Raw genomic sequence first — 8141 nt, forward strand, 5'->3', positions numbered from 1 at the left:
TTGTCCTCCTACAGAAACCATATTAAAAATATATATATATTTCCCTCCCTCATCTTTTTCCATTTTCAAACATTTTTCAAAAAGCCACAGAGAGCCACTAGGGCGGCGCTAAAGAGCCGCATTGCCGACCAACGGTCTAAACAAACAATGAGTCGAAATGTCCTGATCAAAAGAGGAACTTTGTAGTGTCCTCACATGGGTCACCCTGGACTGATGGCCAGCCAACCACAGGGCGCATATAGACAAACAACCATTCACACTCACATTCATACCTATGGACAATTTGGAGTCGCCAATTAACCTAGCATGTTTTTGGAATGTGGGAGGAAACCGAAGTACCCGGAGAAAACCCACGCATGCACGGGGGCCGAGGGTGGAATCGAACTCTGATCTCCTTGCTGTTAGACCAGTGCGCTAACCACTCGTCCGCCACTCTTTAACCCTTTTTAAATTAGGCACAACATGGGAGAGTTTTTCTCTTTTTTTTGCAACGCTATCTGAGCACCATAAATGAAGTTAACGTTCATAAAATGAACAGATCAGTTATTTCTCTGAAATGCACAAACGCAGGTTTGCTCTATTAAATTTAAAAGACTTGGGAATAATTGCCAGCTCATTTGTCACATGGAAAGCTGTGCTTCCAATGTCTCCAATGTTAGCATGGAAGTGACATCTTTGGCATTCGCATCGATGCTGAAAATGCAAATGCAGTGTAGTGCTGCATTCAGGGGGTTTGATTCCTGACCATGTACTACGGCTGCTGGCTATATTAGGATCACCAAGGTTTTTTCTTGAGAGCTACTTTTGCAAAATGACTCATACTCACTTTTGTAACATTTTAGCATTTTCACAACTAATATTTTGAATTTAAAATGTATTTCTTGTCGTCTCACGTTATGAACTGAAAACCTGAACGAAAAGCAGGTTTGTCCACCTCTGCTGTCTCAGAGGAGACAGAATCCCGGCACTCGTCCATGAGCTTGGCACCACTGCGGAAATCCGTGCGAACGCTCACTCGTCACGGTCCAAGTGAGCTCTGCGACTTCATTGGACAGCCGAACTGAGCAATGCATCACACGTGATCCGGAGCTCCGCCCACATTGAAAGTTCCTCTGCACTACAAGTACTACATAGTGTCTGCATTCTCCCACACATTGCGAGCCTCAAACTCACCACACCCTGCCAAGCGTTGGCTTTAAAAGCCGCAGAGACATTTTTGAGGCACGTTTTGCAAGGTGTGAAATTCATATCAAAGTTTTAATCACTCTCACGTAGACAGGAAGTCCCACATGCTTTTTCTGGATGATGCAGCAAGGGCGGAGCTGAACGGCGGCGGGGATCGGTGTTGTATACCGATACTTTTTTTACTGACATCCACCGATAGCCGATCGATCGGAGCATCCCTGATTTTAATACATGCACAGGGTCCTCCTCAATTTCTTCAATCCAAAACCTAGTCCCCCATCCAAACCCAGAACTCAATCTCAATTCTGACCCAAAACCGCAAACCCAATCCAAGCCTCAATTCTCAATTGAATTCAAGCCTCAATTGAATCCTAACCCTAACAATGATCCCGATGCTAAACCCAACCCCAAACCGAATCCAATCCGAACCCAAATCCTGACCCTTTCCTCACTTAATGAAGGCTATTTCAAAAAGAATAATGACTTAATGATGGCAAAAACTTAAAGGCACCAGGATGAGCACAGTTCGGAAAGCCAGCAGTGCGCCACAAAGAACGAGGGGTCAGTCTGGAAGAGGGGGCCGCCGTTGGTGCCTTGCAACCAGACTAGCGTCTCTACAACGAACTAGTCTCGATTTGAACTGTCCCAAAACACAAGCTGCTTCGTTTTTCTGGTTTCTAAATGGAGGAGGGAAATTTTGTCTAAACCGGTCTTTCATCGTGTTTCCTGTGGATACCAGGAATCAACACCGTTAGCATGCCAAAGTTATTGTGCGAACCTTTTTGATGGGAAGTGTTGTTCCGTAGCAGAGGGGTGTGCCAAATATACACAGTGTTTGAATTCATTCATTCATTTTCTACCGCTTTTTCCTCACGAGGGTCGCGGGGGTGCTGGAGACTATCCCAGCTGTCTTCAGGCGAGAGGCGGGGCACACCCTGGACTGGTGGCCAGCCAATCACAGGGCACATATAGACAAACAACCATTCACACTCACATTCATACCTATGGACAATTTGGAGTGGCCAATTAACCTAGCATGTTTTTGGAATGTGGGAGGAAACCAGAGTACCCGGAGAAAACCCACGCATGCACGGGGAGAACATGCAAACTCCACACAGAGATGGCCGAGGGTGGAATTGAACCCTGGTTTCCTAGCTGTGAGGTCTGCGTGCAAACCACTCGACCGCCGTGCCGCCCTAGTTATGTCTTATTTTCTCTTATTATGTCTATTATATTAGGTGATAGGATTGCAAATGTGACTATAGGGGTGTTATTTCAGGTCTAGAGGGCTCTAATGGTGTTCAAAGGTATAATTATTCATTCATTCATTTTCTACCGCTTTTCCGCCGTGGCGCCCTACATCGGAATTGGTAAAAATAACGACGGCGGTCTAGTGGTTAGCGCGCAGACCTCACAGCTAGGAGACCAGGGTTCAATTCCCACCCTCGGCCATCTCTGTGTGGAGTTTGCATGTTCTCCCCGTGCATGTGTGGGTTTTCTCCAGGTACTCCGGTTTCCTCCCACATTCCAAAAACATGCTAGGTTAATTGGCGACTCCAAATTGTCCATAGGTATGAATGTGAGTGTGAATGGTTGTTTGTCTATATGTGTCCTGTGATTGGCTGGCGACCAGTACCTCGCCTCTCGCCCGAAGACAGCTGGGATAGGCTCCAGCGACCCTCGTGAGGAAAAAGTGGTAGAAAATGAATGAATGAATGAAGGTTTAGATTCTGTTCCACAGGTGGCGCTAATGCACACCGAAAGCTACTTGCCAACCAAATTAGCCTTGATTATTGTATGCGTTGGTTTTTGTTGAACCTCTTGGAACAAACTGATCATGAAAACTGAGGGACTTACCGAGTATCTATCGAGCGATCCAATCTTTTGGTTCCCTTGGATGGTTTCTTTCTGAAACATATTTGGAGAATAAGTATAAGAATTGTCAGGTAGAAGTGGAACACAATAGTAAATCGCCAATACGTGCCGTCCATGCAGCCCTGCGGGAGGAGACTGGCTGTTTTTGATTGAAGGCTCAAATGCTTCACCTTTTTCTTTCAGAAAAAAAAAAAAAAAAAGTGGTTTGAGTGGTGCAGCAATCATGCATCACACACAGGAAGGACATATCAACAACAGAGCAAAACGACTGTGAGGACATGTCAAGTGTGGAAATAGAGGTAAACGGCCAGACCCCACACCTGGCTGCGTCGTGGAATTGGCAGAGGAAATCATAGCGCCGGTCCGGAATGGACACTCTGCTTTCATTTGGGTCAGTGGTGCAGAAGGGGGGAGATTTTCAGCAGCAGTTTGACTCTTTGTCAGCACCTTGAAAAAAAAAGTTGACTTTCTGGAAAAAAAAAAAAGAGAGAAAAGTGCTGATGGCTGACGATGTCATCCAACCTCGAACACCTCAGTGCAGAGAAGGTTTCTGTCTTTCTTACCGATATACCGATACCGTCCATCATTACCAATACCATCATGAATACTGTAAAACACAACGTTAAATTGCAAGGTCACACAATCCCATAATAGATCAAAAATCCTTACAATGGAGGGCCATTATATTCCTATTGAATTTGTCTATATCAGACAAAATGCAGCATTTATGATCAAACAGATTTCTTCTTCATGGCAGCGAGCGACTCAAGTGTTCTTGAAAACCTACAGACAATAACAAGAGTCCGGCAGTTAGGCATCATTAACTATAATCCAGCACAATCCTTCCCTTCCCTCGGTGCTTCACTGTGAAATGATTTAGGTTTACTGAGTCCTGTACTAAGTCCATTTGCTCCACATTGATGAAATACATGCAGCCTTTAGGGGTCACCTTGGAATAACATGAAGTAAGAATCAACGCTATGTAAGTGGATATTGGAATACAAGTGCTTATTTGGATTTATTCATTCATTCATTTTCTACTGCTTTTTCCCTCACAAGGGTCGTGGGGGGTGCTGGAGCCTATCCCAGCTGTCCCTGGACTGGTCGCCAGCCAATCACAGGGCACATATAGACAAACAACCATTCACACTCACATTCATACCTATGGGCAATTTGGAATCGCTAATTAACTTGACATGTTTTTGGAATGTGGGAGGAAAACCCACGCATTCACGGTGAGAACATGCAAACTTCACACAGAGATAGCCGAGGGTGGAATTGAACCCTAGTCTCCTAGCTGTGAGGTCTGCGCGCTAACCACTCGACCGCCATGCCGCCTTATTTGTATTTATTCATTCATTCATTTTCTACGGCTTTTCCTCATGAGGGTCGCGGGGGTGCTGGAGCTTATCCCAGCTGTCTTTGGGCGAGAGGCAGAGGCGGGGTACACCCTGGACTGGTGGCCAGCCAATCACAGGGCACATATAGACAAACAACCATTCACACTCACATTCATACCTATGGACAATTTGGAGTCGCCAATTAACCTAGCATGTTTTTGGAATGTGGGAGGAAACCGGAGTACCCGGAGAAAACCCACGCATGCACGGGGAGAACATGCAAACTCCACACAGAGATAGCCGAGGGTGGAATTGAACCCTGGTTTCCTAACCACTCGCCCGCCGTGCCGCCTTATTTGTATTCATTCATTCATTTTCTACCACTTTTTCCTCACGGGGGTCGCGGAGGGTGCTGGAGCCTATCCCAGCTGTCTTCAGGCGAGAGGCGGGGTACACCCTGGACTGGTGGCCAGCCAATCACAGGGCACATATAGACAAACAACCATTCACACTCACATTCATACCTATGGACAATTTGGAGTCGCTAATTAACCTAGCATGTTTTTGGAATGTGGGAGGAAACCGGAGTACCCGGAGAAAACCCACGCATGCACGGGGAGAACATGCAAACTCCACACAGAAATGGCCGAGGGTGGAATTGAACCCTGGTCCCTAGCTGTGAGGTCTGCGCGGGAACCACTCGGCCACCGTGCCGACTTTTGTCTTTGGGAAATACATTGTTCGTCACTAAACTATTCAGGAAGTTGCTTTCGGGAATAGATTTTGGACCATTCTTGTCAAAATGGCCAAAGAAAAAATGGCAAAAAATGTTCTTCACTGGGTTTTTCTGGATGCCTCAAACAATCAGAAAGGGGATTCATAAGAGGAAATGGCTTCATGTGTCCGATACCTGTATGGTTGGCAGAATACCAGTCTGTCCCTGATGACTCTTCCTGGTGAGAAGTGCTGCCCCTCCTGACACCAGGCCATCTTCCTAAAGTGTACGTCACACCGTGGGAGCAGATGCACTCACACCAGCCTGGTGGTACCCAGACCCTGCAGCTAAATCTCCTGCTGGGCGCTCTGACGCCTTCTTCACAACAATTGAACCTCTCCATTTGATATTCTTAAAGATCTGATGATTGCTGATTTAGGTAGCATCGTACTAGCAACAATATCCTTGCCTGTGACGCCCCTTTAGTGCAAAGCAATGATGACTACACGTGTTTCCTTGTAGGTAATCACAGTTAACGGAGGAAAAACAAAGATTTCAAGCACCGCCCCCTAGAATCATTAACATGATGTCATCTAGTTCTTTTGTGTCAGGACTGAAATGCAGTGGAAATGACAAAGCTGGAGTTTGCATTCCATTGCCAATCATATGATTACTTTTCCTAACATTCTGGAGTATATGCAGATTGTCATTATAAAAAAATGAGGCAGCAGACTTTGTTAAAATTAATATTTGCCTTTATGAGGACTTTACAGCTTTTAGAAAAAGCTTTTATTGTAGACTATTTCAACATTTTACAGTTGCATTTCACTTTGAATGAGGGTCGACTCAGTCTAGAGAGTTTGTACCGTGCTCCGACCCACTCAATATGTAATACATTTTTTTTCTCCAAAAATAATATTTTCTCCACAGCAAACATTTAGTCTGGGATTGAGCTGTGTGTCAAAAATAAAAATAGAAAAAATAGCAGATTTTCACTATTTGCTTGTGGTCTAATTTTCCTTCATTTTCGCCTATTTTCCAGAAAACGTCCCCTTACTTCCGCATGTTGACAGGTATGGCGCTGCCCATTACAAATGGCAAGCATGAACAAAAACATGTCAAATTGCTCATTTCTGGTAGTGTCAATCAAATGGGAGCATGATTATGTGTGTAAAGTTGCAAAGGGGGTTAGTTGTGATTTTGAAGGAAAAACATTAAAACGTGTCAGTGTGCTCTTCGGCTAGAACTAGTTTGGACGGTCAAATCCGGTCTCAAAACTTGAACACAAGTTGCTAAATCCAAGATGTTAAATCCTTAGTACTGGATTACATTATGGATTATGTAAAGGCTAATCTGTGACTCCCATTCCATGTATGTGATCATTGATTGAGTAGCTATACATTTTATATTTGATGTATACTGATGTTGTATTTTGTTAAGGTTTGTGCTTTATTCTTTATGTACTGTTATTATAAGACCAATTTCTGAACCTGGGGAGACAGAGCCTTCTCCATCGCTGCCCCTACCCTGTGGAATTCTTTGCATTGTGCTTGCCCTGACCTTGCCACCTTCAAAAAACAACTAAAAACCCAACAGTTTAAATCCATTTTTAATTAAATAACTTTTATGCCTTGTTTTTAGCTCTAAATGAATGTATGGTTGTATTTTAATGCATCTTTTACTTGTCTTACTCGTGTTTTTGAGTACTTTGAAAAGCTCTATACAAATAAAATGTATTATTATTATTATTATTATTTATTACGGTTGCTATAATAGACATGACTACCTTCATGATATGCAGAGCATATACTGTATGTGTGCGTAGTAGCAGTATCATTTGGTATAAGCCACCAACAAACCTTGTTTTAGGGCCGCAAAAAGCCTTCAGACACCCCCGATGCAGACCTTCCCCTGTTTTCTTTGCATATCCACAACTCACATTAAAGTTTCGCTCCATTTAACGTCCATTCCCATCATTAACGCAGCTGTATACATCCTCATGCATTTTCAATGACGCGTGCAGAAGAAAGCTGCGGTTATAACCTCACTGTATCTACTTACCCCACCTTAGGCAGGCCCATAATTCCTATTGTCAAACGCCGCTGTAAAACCTTCCTGGCGCCGTTTCCTGTCCCCCTGTGGGGGCAACACAAATGTCTTTAGCCACAATGTTACTTCTCCACAAAAATACCATTTGGGGCACACTTGAGAGCACTGAAAGCGAAAAGAAGCTATAGTGAGTCTTCGGTTGCAGCCGCCTCTGCAAGCAGCTCACTCCACGTTCTGTCTACATTTAGAAATGAACGTTGACACCAAAGGCTGACCCCTCGCTTCCAAATGTAGCAACTCAATGCAGTTTAATGAGCAGGGATCATATCAGTGCTCACTGATGGCAGTGCTTTTTTTTTTTCATTTGTTTTGTCTTACAAGGACACAACATTAGGCACACCATAAAGTGACCAAAATATTTGTTGCATTATTATATTAGTGCAAAGCATTCTATTCAGATGATGCAGGTGTATACCCAATTGTGTCCTGCCTATGCAATGATGCACATCAATGCACCACATGCATTATGCGTCCTTTCTGCAACCGTCCAATGATACACAGAATTACTTTTAAGCCAGAAATGAATAATTGCAACGCAAAAAAAAAAAAAAAAACCATCTTGGCAACACGTCACCTTCCCCGTGTGTGCAGACAGGTGTTGACTGCAGGGGCGCACAAAGTGACAATTAGTTAAATGTCCACAAAGCTCACGTTCCTCTGCAGAGACACAAATTAAAACACGCAGGAGCACAACCCACCGCCCTCCGAAAATGTTTAAAAAAAAAAAAAAGACACCGGCCAATAATCCAGCTCTCAAAATGAGGCAGTCATAATGTGGCTGCTGTATGAATTCATCATTCATCTGTATGTGTGTGTGTGTGTGTGTGTGTGTGTGTGTGTGTGTGTGCACCCCCCACACTTCGACTTCATCCCCATGACGCGCAGCGTTTTGTTCGACCAAATAAATCATTGCTTTT

Source organism: Doryrhamphus excisus, linkage group LG12 (assembly GCF_037039965.1).
Source record: "Doryrhamphus excisus strain RoL-2023G ecotype Guam linkage group LG12, RoL_Dexc_Guam_v1.1, whole genome shotgun sequence".
In the NCBI taxonomy this organism is placed as follows: Eukaryota; Metazoa; Chordata; class Actinopteri; order Syngnathiformes; family Syngnathidae; genus Doryrhamphus; species Doryrhamphus excisus.